This window comes from Rhinatrema bivittatum, chromosome 1 (genome assembly GCF_901001135.1).
Source record: "Rhinatrema bivittatum chromosome 1, aRhiBiv1.1, whole genome shotgun sequence".
Classification (NCBI taxonomy): domain Eukaryota; kingdom Metazoa; phylum Chordata; class Amphibia; order Gymnophiona; family Rhinatrematidae; genus Rhinatrema; species Rhinatrema bivittatum.
The window spans coordinates 706059812-706074542 of NC_042615.1; the positions used below are offsets into that span (position 1 = coordinate 706059812).

The following is a 14731-nucleotide window of genomic DNA, read 5'->3' on the forward strand; positions in this document are numbered from 1 at the left end:
CCAGGTTTTCAAGTTGGCTCTGAATTTAGAGGTACAAGTCTCGAGTCTAAGATAGGGGTTCAAGGCGTTCCAGAGTGTGGATCCAGCAATAGATAGGACTCTTTCCCTTGTGGTAGTAAAGTGTGCTTTTTTTTAGTGGGGGTATGTGGAGTGTTCCATTATTGGAGGCTCTGGTGGATTTGTTGGAACATACAGGGCAGAATGGCTCAGAGAGCCAATTTGAATTGTGTGTGTGTGTATAGCTTTGTGGGTCAATGTTAGAGTATATTTACAGCATTTTGATGAATCCAGGGATTAGATTATGTAAGCCCTTTGAGGATAGGGAAATACTTACTGCTCCTGAATATAATCTGCTTTGAAGTGTCGAAAAGTGGAAGATAAATTAAATAAGTACATCCACCACTTAAACATCTACACTGGAGTGATAACTTGTGACTTGAGAAAGTTCAACAGCCACAAGCTGCAACTGCTATTGCAATTATCCAGATTTTCAAGAGGAGGAGTAGCCTAGTGGTTAAAGCAGTGGCTATGAACCAGGAGACCAGGGTTCAAGTCCTTCTGTTACTCCTTGTGACCTTGGGCAAGTCACTTTACCCTCCATTGTCTCAGGTACAAAATTAGATTATAAGCCCTCTGGGGATAGGTAAGAACCTGAATGTAATTTACTTTGAAGTTCTGAAAAAAAAAGTGCAAAAAGAATATAAAAATCTAAATAAATAAACTTTATGGGTCAGTTTTTCTTTGTTTATAGGAAACTGAACAGCTTGTAGTCAAGAGCTCCAAATTTCACATCATGAGCCTGTAGTTTGACATTATGGGTATATCACTTTTCCTAGACTTCTTTAAACCTCAAAGCACTATTTTTATTTATTTTTTTATTTATTTACTTTTATATACCGGTGTTCGATTTTACATATTTTACATATCACACTATGACATGTAATTTCTAAATATTTTTATTTATTTAGATTTATATTCTGCCTTCTCAGCCACTTCAAAGTAGATTACATACAGGTGCCGTAGGTATTTCCCTGTCCCTTGAGGTCTCACAATCTAACAGGATCATTTATCATTTTGTGTTAGGGCCCTAATGCCTGCAATAATGCCAAAGAGCAGGCAATAAATAACGCACGCTATCACGGGATTTAACACTGGAAATAATTTCACCTTTTTTTCCTGGCGTTATTGATGCAATAGCTATGCGTTACGGCCAAACCAGGATTTGTGATAAATATCGCAAATTCTGTTTTGGACAGGGATAGCCTCTGGGGAGGCATACATATTAGTCAACTTTTTATACCACTGTAAGAGGGGCATTCTGAACTCAGGATGAGTTTTTGGTGGGTGCTATTTTGGGGTTTGGGGCAATTATACATGCACAGTCAGAGGTGTGAACAGCACAGATTTTATGGGATTTGGAGGGATGAAAGGTATAAAAAGATGATATTTGTAGAATGTACTCTCGACCTAGCTTCATGCATACCCCACTGACTCAAGGAAGTCTCCATGTATGGTGAGGGCAAATGTCTCCTGCCAAAATCCATCTTGGATGCATCCACCTGAGTCACGAAATAGTCCAGCATGCTAGAATAAAAGGAAAATTATGTTTCTTACCTGATAATTTTCGTTCCTGTAGTACCAAGGATCAGTCCAGACTGCTGGGTTATGCCTCCCCTCCAGCAGATGGAGTCAGAGAGAAAACTGAAAGCACCCCCTAGATATACTGGTGTGCCACCTGCCAGCCCTCAGTATAATGGATAACAAAGCAGAGAAAAAACTCCTCCGCCCACTTAGCCAATTAACCATGGCAACTGTCTAGATCAAGCAGTAACATTAAAAACAGTAAACGCCTGCAGAAAAACAAAGCGCAAAGAATTCCAACACTACGAAAACGCAATGCGCAAACTAAGCAAAGCACAAATATGAAAACATTACCTTCTAAAATGTAAAGACGGATAGTCCACTTACCGTGTTCAAGTGTTACAGCTCAGTGAGCAAAAAAGTGTCTCGAGCGGACTCCCTTGTGTACAAAATAGGGCGGGCGTCTGGACTGATCCTTGGTACTACAGGAACGAAAATTATCAGGTAAGAAACATAATTTTCCTTTCCCTGTACGTACCAGGATCAGTCCAGACTGCTGGGATGTACCCAAGCCGCCTTAAATGGGATGGGACCCCGAGAGTCCCGCTCGAATCACACTGCTGCCAAAAGAATCAGCCGACGGCCCACGGACATCTACTCGATAATGCCGAGCAAAGGTATGCAACGACTTCCAAGTGGCAGCCCTGCAAATCTCCTGGCTAGAGACCAGAGTACTCTCCGCCCAGGAAGACGCCTGTGAACGGAGAGAGTGGGCTTTAAGCCCGTCCGGAACGGACTTACCACACCCAATGTACGTGGACGCTATCGAGCTCTTCAGCCAGCGGGCAATAGTAGCTTTAGAGGCCTGTAAACCCTTTTTGGGCCCCTGCCACAACACAAACAGGTGATCCGACCGCCGAAAATCATTGGTGACCTCCAAATATTGCAAAAGCACTCGTCGAACATCCAGACGCTTCAAGTCGGCACCGTGAGAAGACTGCAGCTCCTTCTCCGAGAAAGACGGCAAGTCCACAGACTGATTAACGTGAAAAGCCGATACAACCTTAGGCAAGAACGAAGGAACCGTACGTAACGACACCCCGGAGTCAGAGATACGCAAGAACGGCTCCCTGCACGAGAGCGCCTGTAGCTCCGATACCCGACGTGCGGAAGCTATGGCCACTAAGAACACTGTCTTGAGGGTGAGATCCTTTAAGGAGGCTCGCCTCAGCGGCTCAAAGGGCGCGACTGTGAGGCCCTTGAGTACCAAATTCAAGCTCCAGGAAGGACAAGGGGCTCTGAGCGGAGGACGTAAGTTTCGAACACCGCGCAAGAATCTGGCCACGTCCGGATGACATGCGAGAGAGGATCCTTCAATCTTTCCTCTCAAACAACCCAGAGCCGCCACCTGGACCCTCAGGGAACTGTAAGCTAAACCCTTCTTCAGACCATCCTGTAGAAAAGTAAGGATATCCGCTATCACCGCACGACGAGGCTGAACTTGGGCGGTCGCGCACCAGGAGTCAAACACTTTCCACACTCTGGCATAAGCAAGTGTGGTAGAAGGTCTCCGCGCGCGAAGCAAGGTAGAAATAACCGGTTCCGAATAACCTTTCTTTCTCAACCGCCTCCGTTCATAAGCCAAGCCGCCAGACAAAAGCGATCTGCTAGATCGAAAAATACTGGACCTTGACGAAGAAGGTTCGGAAGGTGGCCCAACCGTAAGGGCCCGTCCCTGGCGAGATTGACTAGGTCCGCAAACCATGGTCTTCTTGGCCACTCGGGAGCCACTAGAATCACTGGACCTTGATGGGATTCGAGACGTCTTAACACCTTGCCGACTAAGGGCCAGGGGGGAAACACATAGAGTAGGGTGTGACAAGGCCATGGAATCGCTAGCGCATCCACCCCCTCCGATCCGTGTTCTCGCCTCCGGCTGAAGAAATGCGCTGCCTTGGCGTTTAGCCGAGTTGCCATCAAGTCCAGTCACGGCACTCCCCATCGCCGGGTGATGAGACTCATTGCCTGGTCCGAGAGCTCCCACTCCCCGGGATCCAAGTACTGACGACTGAGATAATCCGCTTGAACGTTGTCTACGCCTGCGATGTGAGTGTCCGCGATGCGAGCCAGGTAGCGTTCCGCCCAGGTCATTAACAAGGACGCTTCGACCGCCACCTGCTGACTTTTCGTGCCGCCCTGGCGATTTATATATGCTACCGTGGTTGCGTTGTCTGACAGGACTCGAACTGCCCGCCCCCGTACCATTGGCAGAAGCTGACGCAAGGCTAGTCGTACCGCCCTGGTTTCCAGACGATTGATGGACCAAGAAGCTTGACGAGGGGTCCACGACCCTTGCACCGCTCGTGATTGACAGACTGCTCCCCAGCCGGTCAGACTGGCATCCGTCGTCACTATGATCCGGGGGGGGGGGGGGGGGCTCGAGGTCCACTCCTTGCAAAAGATTGTCCGGGACCAACCACCACGCTAAGCTGGACCGCGCCGGCTCCAACAGCAGCAACTGCACTCCGTAATCCTCGGATTTCTGGTCCCAGCGAGAACGGCCGCATATGAGCAAAAGCCCACGGCACCATCTCCAGAATAGACACCATATGTCCAATGACTTGCAAATAATCCCAGGCCGTGGGCAACGGGAGATCCAGAAGTCTCTGTACCTGAAACATCAGATGCTCCATTCTCTGCCGAGTCAGGAATACCTTGCCTACCAAGGTATCGAAACGTGCTCCCAAAAATTCCAACTGTTGACTCGGAAGCAGCTGGCTCTTGGCAAAGTTGACCACCCAGCCTAGCGACTGAAGTTGCTGTATCACCAACTGGACTGCCCGGTTGCACTCGCTCTCCGATTTCGCCCGGATGAGCCAATCGTCCAGGTAGGGATGCACCAATATTCCTTGACGTCGCAGGAAAGCCGCGACTACCACAAGAACCTTGGTAAACACTCTCGGAGCCGTAGCTAGGCCGAATGGAAGGGCGCAAAACTGGTAGTGTTCTCCCAACACCATGAATCTCAGATATCTCTGATGACGTTCCTGGATTCCGATGTGGAGATACGCCTCGGCTAGATCCAAAGAAGCCAAAAATTCTCCCTTGTGGACGGCCGCAATAACAGACCTTAGAGTTTCCATACGAAACCGGGGAACGCGCAAGGCCTTGTTTACTCGCTTCAAATCCAGAATAGGACGGAACGTACCTTCCTTCTTTGGGACTAGGAAGTAAATGGAATAGCGGCCCGTTCTCGCCTCTTCCGAGGGAACGGGTAGCACTGCTCCGAGGGCCCGTAGGTGGTTTACCGTTTGCGTGATAACCAGTTGCTTTTCTTGAGGCCCGCAAGGAGATATCATAAAAAAGTCCCGGAGGGGCCGAGCAAAGTCCAACTCGTAACCGTAACGTACCACGTCGAGGACCCACTAATCTGACGTGATTTTGACCCACTCCTCCCAAAACAGGGACAAACGACCTCCGATTCGGAGGAAGGAGGAATGGGTCAGCGCGCCTTCATTGCGAGGGTTTCCCGGCGGGCAATTGCTGGGAGGATCCCAATCGCTGCGGTCGCCTGCCTCGAAAGGAAGGAGACCACGATTGAGACCTCGGGCCTTGCTGTTTCTGGGAAAAGGAGCCACCCCTACCGTAGCGAAATCTGCGCTGCCCTCGGAACCGGGATCGCACATTCCCGAAAGGTCGAAACTGACGGGGCTTGTCCTCCGGCAATTTATATATCTTATTATCCCCCAGGTCCTTGAGGAGTTGATCCAATTCCTCACCAAACAATAACTTCCCCTTAAAGGGGAAAGCGGCTAGACGTGACTTGGAGGAGGCATCTGCCGACCAACGGCGAAGCCAAAGTAACCTCCGAGCAGCGACCGCCGAAGACATAGTACGGGCAGAGGTTCTTAACAGATCATACAAGGCGTCCGCTGTGTAAGCGACCGCCGCTTCCACACAGTTGGCCTGCTCCGCCTCGGCGGGCGGGAGCTCCTGTGTGGTAAGCAATTGCTGAACCCAGCGGAGAGTAGCTCTCTGCACCATACTGCTACAAGCTGCCGCACGGACACCCAGGGCCGCTATTTCGAAAATGCGCTTCAAAAGCACCTCTAACTTTCTATCTTGAAGATCTTTTAAGGCTACTCCCCCCGTGACCGGAATGGTAGTATGTTTAACCACCGCGGTGACCGCCGAATCCACGGCAGGAACCTTAAAAGTCTCCAAAGAATGTGAGGGCAGGGGATATAACTTATTCATTGCCCTGCTAACATGCAGGGATGCCTCTGGGACCTCCCATTCCTTAGATACAAGCTGTACCACCTTGGGATGTAAGGGAAAAGTTCGCGGGGGGCCCTCAGACCCGCCATCGCTACATCCCCTGTAGATGTATCTGCGTCCTGCTGCGGCACGGGGATCTCTAATTCCTTCAGCACATGCTGGATGAGAAAGTTAAGCTCATCCTTGCCAAACAGGCGCAAAACTTCGGGGTCATCCCCTTCTAGAGCCTCCTGTGCGTCCGAGAGCTCTGCCCCCGCGGCATCCGGAGAGCCCTGGGAGAAATCAAGGGCTCCCGGCGCACCCGTACCCCCTACAGGTACATTTCCGGCTCCTACAGAAGTCCCCGCTTTTCCAGGAACCCCAGCTTTGTCTGTGATAGGGGACACCCTAGAAACCTTCGCGGGAGGGGGTTCATCCGGATCCCAGCCTGCCTCTGCCTCTAAAAATGCCTGGTGCATTAAAAGAACAAATTTAGATGAAAAGGGAACTCTCCTTTTATTGGAACCCGTGGGGGGAGTGGCTTGAGGACCATCGGAGTCAGCCCCACTGCACGGGCTTAAGGCAGGCGGCGAGAGAGGAGAGGAATCCCCATCCTCTGATTGCAAATCCGCAGGCTGCCGCGTGGTCAAAATGGCCGCCGGCTCCCTCTCACAGGGAGGCGGGGCTGACGACCACGCGGCAGCCAGTCTCCCCTGCCTTGCCGAAGAAGAAGCTAAAGTGCCGCTGCGGGCAGCGCTCGGCCCCTGGGAGGGTCCCTCGCCCCCGGGAATACAACGGGAGCAGAGGCCCTCCCTGGAGAGTCGCGCCCCCGCCCTACCACAGGCCGTGCAGGCCGAAGACCGCGGCATTCGGAGAGCAGGGAGAAAAAAAAACTCGCCAAAGGTAAGTGCTCTACAAGCGCGCCAAAATCGCCGGGTGAACTAAAATCCACCCCCTCCGGAGTCCCTGGTGTGCGCGGCAGGCTAGGGCTTACGAATTTAGCACAGCCTGTCGCCAACAGGACTTAAGTGTTCGCGAAGGTTTTTTTTTTTTTTTTTTTGTAAAGAGCCCTCTTCAGCTAGTATAGCACTGGTAGAATACACTCCTAAGGAGGGGGGGGAGGGTGACCGGCCCACCGGTAAACTCTCCCCCAAGACCAAGGGACACGTAATCCGGGTAAAGAGGGAGAGCCAAGCTCTCCACGCCTGCCTTAATAATTAGTGAAAGCCCAATAGAACACCTACTGACAATTTAGTAACTTAAATAAGTATTTTCTTTTTTTTTTTTTTTTTTTTTTTCTAAACTAGAGAGAACAAAGTCTCCCCCTGCATTGATCTAGACAGTTTGGAAAATTTAATTAGTAAAATAGAAGAAAACACCTGATAGGAAATTTAGTCAGAACAGGACCGCAGGTTATGTCTCCCGATCTGCTGGAGTCAGAGGAAATACTGAGGGCTGGCAGGTGGCACACCAGTATATCTAGGGGGTGCTTTCAGTTTTCTCTCTGACTCCATCTGCTGGAGGGGAGGCATAAGCCAGCAGTCTGGACTGATCCTGGTACGTACAGGGAACTGGCAGATTCAGAGAAGAAAACCTTCATTTCCCCTTCCTTTTCACCTTAGCAGGTAAGAGAAGAACTTGGCAAGATGAGACAGGGATCAGTTCAGGTAAGAGCTCAAATGGGCAGAAGCTCTCTTGTGGCCATCTTAACTCCCCTACATGTGCCACAAAAAATGTCTTAGAAACTGAACAGCATAAGCAGACTTCACACAAAAATATTTCTGTTAAAAAAAAAAAAAAAGCATGCTATATGTTTACTGCCATCAAAATGCATCTTACATTGAGCATCTGTTCCCTGAACTCCTTTTAGAACAGGGCTCTCCATACCTGGATCTCCTGGTGGCTCCACAGCCTGTCAGGTTTTCAGGATATCCACCATGGATATGCATAAGAAAAATGAGCACTTATTGGAGATCACCATATGCAAATTTATCTCATGCATACTCCTAGTGGATATCCTGAAAATCTAATTGGCTGTGGGTTTATGAGAGAGTGTATAAGAAACTCCTTCAGAACACAGCCACAGCTATTTTGAACAATCCTCCCTAACAGCCAACCCAGCAAGGGATTCTGGGCCAGCCTTGGATAAGAAGGCAGGAAGCCAGCCTATACAAGAACCTTATACACTTAATTGTTGTGAGATTGCTATGGTAAGCGGCCTCTACACTGCATTTCAGTTTTTCTTATAAAGAGTTTATTTGTGTGGAACCAGCCAGAGTTGGCTGTCTTTTTGTACTCCTGGCCGTTTCTCAACCTGAGGCTGCTCCAAGCGACCACAGTGGCCATGAATGCAAGTTTGGAAAGCCCTGATATAAAACCATCGCATAGTCAGAACTCCTGTATAAGGACATCAGCCAACATTGGTGGGGTGCCTGCAGCAGGTCAGAAAAACATTCTTACATAATTACTAATTACAAAACTACTAATATTTTATGATGCAGTTTATGTATGTGATAACCCACGATTTGTACAAAGTAAGAATCTGAAAACAGTTGTCTAAGAATGGCCAGCAATGGGTCAGAATCAACGGACAGTTAGATAAATGTATTTCAGCAAAAGAAGACCCAAATAGTGAAATAAAAAAACAGTGAGATAAAAAGGGAGGACCAAAATGACATCCAAGAACTCTACATGTGCAATAATGTAAAATCCATCAGTTCAAGTCCACTGATTGATAAGAGTTCAGTAATCAAGTGACAAATGAAGACCAGGCTTAATACAGCGTACTACTAGCTCTGTCATGGGAGCTCCTTCAACTCTGCGCTCGAGTCACTGTACTCTCACATTTTAATTTGGAACTTCCAAGCTAGGAAATCGGCTGTGGCAGTGCAGAATGCTGCAGGGGCTGAAACCCTCATGGAGGTTCTATCTGGATTCATTCCTTAATTCTCTTCAGGAATAGCATTCCTGTAAATTAATTCATTGTAAAACTGAACAGCAAAGTAATGCCTTCTGTTAACCAAAAATAAAACCTGCAGCGAGTCAGGGAACAAGCAGGAGGAGGTAAGCAATGAAATCCTGCCAGGATTATTGTTTCTAAAGGCAGGCACATAGAAGAAGAAATGCTGCTTCAGTTTACTGAACAAGCAGGCCGATTCAGAAAAACCTGCGGGGCGAGCACCAACTCTCCTGACGCGCGCCCAGGCACCTCTCCTGAGTGTACGATTTTGTATTCAAATTAGGGCCCGCGCTAATAAGGAGGTGCTAGGGACACTAGCGCGTCCCTAGCGCCTTCTTATTAGCGGAAGCGGCGACTGTCAGCGGGTCCGACAACCCATGCTTAATTTTACCGGTGTCGGTTGTCGAACCCCCCGGACAGCCACTGGTTCGGAAAACGGATGCCGGCAAAATTGAACGTCTGTTTTCCAACCTGCGGGCCGGCAGATTTTTTTTTTAAAGAAGTTTTTTTTTTTTTTTTGGTGCCTCAGACTTAATATCGCTATTATATTATGTCGGAGGGTGTACAGAAAAGCAGTTTTTTTCTGCTTTTCTGTACACTTACCCGGTGCCGTCTGAAATTAACGCCTGCCTTTGGGCTTTAATTTCTGAGAGTAAAGTGTGCGGCTTGGCCACACATTTTACTTTCTGTATTTCGGGGGCTTACTAATAGGCTCATCAACATGCATTTGCATGTGCATTTCCACACGCTATGACCCCTTACAGCATAAGGGGTAATAATAGCACATCTAAAACGCCCGGCCAAATGGGCACTAAACGGTGCGCTTGGCCGTTGGAATGTAGAAGGTGGCTATTTTGCACATTCATCATGTGCCTAGCCATGACCTGGATGTTGCTTAAGCAAAAATGCTGTTCTGGCAATTGATCATCTTTGGCTTTCTATTGTATGTCCTTCCAATCTGGCAAATGTGGCATAAGTAGAGATGCAAAATTTCCAGATCAGAAAAAAAAAATAAAACTTTTTTTTTTTTTGGGGGGGGTATGGGGGAACAAACATTTTGGGAAAAATGAAAATATATACAATGCATATATCTGTATAATATTTAAACTTAGTGTTTCCAAGTTACAAATTGAACTATGCACAGCTTAGTAAACATTTATTTTTATTTTGTTTATAAAACTAACAGGGTCATTTATCATTTCGTGTTAGGGCCTTAACACTAGTGTTACGGTCATAATGCACATGATAATGCCGCAACGCAAGCGTTAAATACTGCAATGTGCGTTAGTATGTAAATGTCACATTTGCTATTTAAGTGGGAGGAGTTTGGGCGGGGTTAATGGTAATGAGCAGCTCCTAACATAAATGCTATACAGCAACGCGGGTTTTATTGCAAGAAATAACTACACTTTTTTGTGCCCGTGGTAGCTATGCATTACCGGGAAAACGTTTTTATTGTAGAGAGAAAGCGAAAGAGAGTGAGAGCCTCTGTAGAGAACAATAATCACTCTACTTTTTATACCACTGTAAGAGGGGCCACTTAACTATGAGTGGGCTTGGGGGGGGGGGGGGGGTAGGTTGGGAGGATTACATATACAATAGGAGGTACGAACAGCAAAGTACACATCAGTGAAGATTTTCTGTCATTTCAATTGATTAAAGGTAAGAGAGGAGTTGATTTGTACAACGTACTCTCTACTTACTGCAGAACTAGGGGTCATGATATGAAACTCTGGGAGGAGGTGGTGACTCAGAACCAACATCGGGCAAATATGTATTCACAGAGAAGGTGGATGCATGGAATGCCTTCCCGGAAGAGATGGTGATGGAATTCAAAAGGGCATGGGATAAACATTGCAAATCCCTACAAGATAGAGGATGCAAATGAAAAAATGGAGTAACATGTTAACTTTAGGTATAACATTTCTGTGTGGGGGTTACCTGCATGGAACAGCATCCACCTTCTCTGTGAATACATATTTGCCCGATGTTGGTTCTGAGTCACCACCTCCTCCCAGAGTTTCATATCATGACCCCTAGTTCTGCAGTTTCCTTTCTAGTGGAAAAGGCTTGATTGTGCATCATTAATACCTTTCAGGCATTTGAAGATCTGTATTGTATCTCCCCTGCACTTCTTCTCTGCCAGAATATACATATTCAGGTCCTTCAGTCTCATTTCATATCGCTTTTGATGCAGACCTCACACCATTTTGGTTGCCTTAATAAAGACATTAGTTTTCTCACCCACTATCAGATATAGGCCCTTTGAACTGTAAAGTTTTAAAGCCTCAATCACCTGTTCCCCCTCCTCCTAGGCCTTTACTGAGCTGTAATCGAATTGCAGACAATCTCATCATGCCAAGCCAACTCTTATTTAACCTCAGTGTAACTGCACTGTTTCTTCTTTGACCTAATGAAAGAGCTCATATCTCAAAAGCTAGCACAGATGTATTAATTTAGTCCTATAAAAAGGTCTTGCCTGCAACACTACCATGGCAACCACAATACTTTGCTCAGGATTGGAACTGTAATTATCTAATAATTTTTCACCGTCTCACATCTTCATGTTACATAGTTTTTTTGGTTTTTATTTTCTTTTTGATTGCATTTACAATAAGACAACCAAGGAATACATCATATATGATGTCTAGGAACAAATAGTTACATTTAAATATACATAATGCGCTAGAAAATGCTAACAGAAAAAAGATAAAATTGTAATCTGTGCCTGATTCTAAGGAAATAGGGGGGGGGAGGGTTATAAAGAGCAAACAACAACAAAATATGTAAAAGAAACACCCCAATAATCGACTATTGCCTAACATCAGAGTCTTAATAGGTGTGCATATGTAGAAATATATGAAGTTGTGAAGGCTCAAAAAGGAGATAATTAGCATTCCCAAATTTAACACAACATTGACAAGGATACTGCAATAAAAAATAAGCCCCCCTTGAAAGAACCTCATCACGCATTAATAGAAATTTTTTTTCTCCGGAGTTCAGTATCTTCTGAAAATGAAACACGGATTCTTGATTGCGGAAAAAGAATCTAAGACCAGTGTTTCGATCAGCAAGAAAAGTGAATGACACCAATAAAGTTCCTCTTCTAGAAACTACCATCTCATGCAATTGTTCCAGAAATTAAGTTAAATTCACTGAGGCTTCTTCAGGGGAATCTGTTAATATTGTTCTATCAGACTTAGGAAGAAAATATGACTTGGTAATCACTGGCATCATTGTTTCAGGAATTTTCAAAACATGAGAAAGTTAACTTTTTAATAAATCAGTAGTAGACAGATTTTATAACTGGGAAATTCAAAACTCGCAAATTGCAGCTCCTCAGTGTTTTCAATATTTTCCAGCCTCTTTGATGTAATCAGATCAGATTGAACCAAAGTTTGTTGAATTTGCTCCAATGCAGTAAACTCTGAGTCTACCATTTCAAATTTTGTCCCAAACAGAGAGAGAATTAACATTAGCCAAAACCTTAGAGTATGTATCCATAAAGATCTTCGTGGGATTAGAAATAGAAGATTCTAAGGACATAACAGCTTGCCACAAAATTTCTAGCGTTATTTCTGGGGGTTTAACTAAACCCAAATTTGGAAATATAGCAGTCAAGTCTGCACCACCTCTGCTCCTTATTCCACCCTCAAGATGATCCAGCGGGGTAGATGTTTTACGTAAAGTTAAGTAGATAGCCCCTTCCAAAGCTTTTCCATTGAGGCTCAATCCCCCTGAAGCCAAGAACGGATTAAGGCTCCTCAGGGTTCAAAACCCGCTCGGGGTTAGCCACTGCTTGCCTCAATTTCAGATCAGTTTGGCACAGCTCCTCCCATAAGCAGTTGTTCAGGAAACTCACATTTAGGGGGAGAAGGCATGGTAGGCGCTCCGGGGGTCAGTGATGTTTCCTTGATCAAAAGGGATGGCGTTTGCTCAGCGTCATTCCCTAAAGCAAATCACTTCCAGAGCCATTCTCAGGGTGGGAGAGAAAAACCCCTCAATCCGCGGCCATAGATTTTCTAGGGATGGGGTGCTTACACTAGCATCCCGCAACTTGGCCTTTCGCTTTGTATGCAGCATCAGAAAAGGTAACAAGGAAAATCGCGGTGGAGGAGCTCTTCAGCGTTCCTCACACCATGTTACATAAATATTAGCAAGCACTTTGAGAGAGCGTAATGGGCAGATAGTAATATTTTAAAACATCTTAAAAAGTGTTCCATATACAATTCCAAGAATTGAAATAAGTTTTAAAAAATGAAAATAGTTAACACATTTTTCCACTTCTAGCCTCTGGAAAAAAAATTGGAAGAAAAAAAAAAGTTTCCCTCCAAATTTTTTCAGTTCTTTGTCTAGGCCTTCACATCTCTAGCTCAAGCAAAAGACACAGACTGCTATTGTGAAGTGAACATAGTATACAACTCATTAAATTACGCTTGGGTTTCAGGTGGGCTTCCTTTTTTTTTTTTTAAACAAAGCTGCTAGGACAGAGTTCACTTTGTATTTTTTGAGCCTGCTGTTCATGTCTTTGACTGGGTGGGCAGGCACAGAAACAGAATATGATGGCAGATAAACAGGTTCATCTAGTCTACCCATTGTCCTTTTTTATTCTGTTACCGAGAACTTACTTGGCCTATGGCATTATCTTCATTTCCTCTAACCAAGGATCCCCTATGCTTACTCCATACTTTCTTGAATTGTGCTACTGGTTGTTTTCTCTTACACCAAAAGGCTAGGCTATTCCATTCATCCATCCATCCATCTTCTTTTCTGCGAGGAAATATTTCTTTGTGCTGCTCCAAAGTTTACCACCTTTGGAGCCCGATGTAATAAAGTGCACGCAGCAAAACATACAGTTTAACCTGCAGTTGTGTGCAGATTTTTTTTTGTGCACAAACTTCCATGCAGCAAGGAGCTTTACAGGCAAAAAAAAAAAAAGCACCCAGGTTAACACCTTCTCTTGCAAATCCCATATTAATGACAACATTAGCTTTACCCCCCAATGCAGAGAGGTGAACCAGTTTAATGCAAAGTTTCCAGCACTAAGAAAACAAGCTGCCTAGTCAGAGGAGGAAAAAACATACCATGGGCAGAAGCTGGAGTTCTGGTGCTGAGACCTGCAGTCAGGATTTGTGCCCACAAAACTTGTTTTCTGCAAGAAACATATGATTTATACAAAACAAAAAATGTTTTCTGCGCTGAAAGCATGTGTGTGCATAAATCATATTTTAAGTGTAGAAAACATTCTGTGTGTGCACAAAGCATAAATCATGAGTCAAAAAGACTTTTTTTTTCCTTATACAAAAGGCTGAGTGCACATTTTAACTCAGGTTTGCACACTTTTTTTATTTCCTGATGCATTAGCGTATGTGGCAAAACAGGGGTTTTGTGTGCATTGTGATTTCTAGTTTTGCTTTAGGAAATGTGTTTTTCCCACCGAGAGAGAGAATTTTCTCTGAGTTTGCCTGCAGATGGTATTTTACCTCTGCACTATAGTACAGAGACTTGAGATGCTGCTTGATGAAGAATGAGACTTGAACAGCATACATATAATATCCCAGTATCCTTGAGGAAGCTGTGAGACTAACATCCTGCAGTGCCATTGGTCAGAAAATTATTACTAAGCAGAAGGCCATTGGTCAGAAAGTTAATGTTAGTACTTTGTGCCCTGATTGGGCCTTCAAACAGAGAAATAGCCCTGAAGATGCTAGAATTACCTTGTCTCTGCTGGGAGTAGAGAAAGAAATCTCTGTGCTGAGACCCTGCTTCAACTCCAGTGGACAGCACATTCCCTGAAGCTCCCCAAGCACCAAGTACAGTGAAAACGTGTTTAGCTAAGTTTTGCTGTTTTAATCCTTATTTTACCTGTTACTGGTTGCAGATTGGATCTTTTTCCCCGTTTACTGTTCCTAGTTTGTTAGCTCTGCCTGTCCT

The 14731-nt window shown here is 45.5% G+C and overlaps 1 protein-coding gene across 9 annotated transcripts in view; it reads right to left on the bottom strand.

Moving 5' to 3' along the window:
- The window catches only part of TRAPPC13 (trafficking protein particle complex 13), a 153435-nt gene that overhangs the window by 105470 nt on the left and 33234 nt on the right, over positions 1–14731 (bottom strand). Inside the window, exon 1 of one of the 9 annotated variants that reach the window (XM_029576213.1) lies at positions 13882–13945. The exons of 7 other annotated variants lie outside the window; for them this stretch is intronic. The gene's annotated coding sequence lies outside the window, so the exon portion shown is untranslated. Of the gene's footprint in view, positions 1–651; positions 677–13881; positions 13946–14731 lie in introns of those variants that run through there. One more of the 9 variants, XM_029576207.1, reaches the window with a different exon arrangement.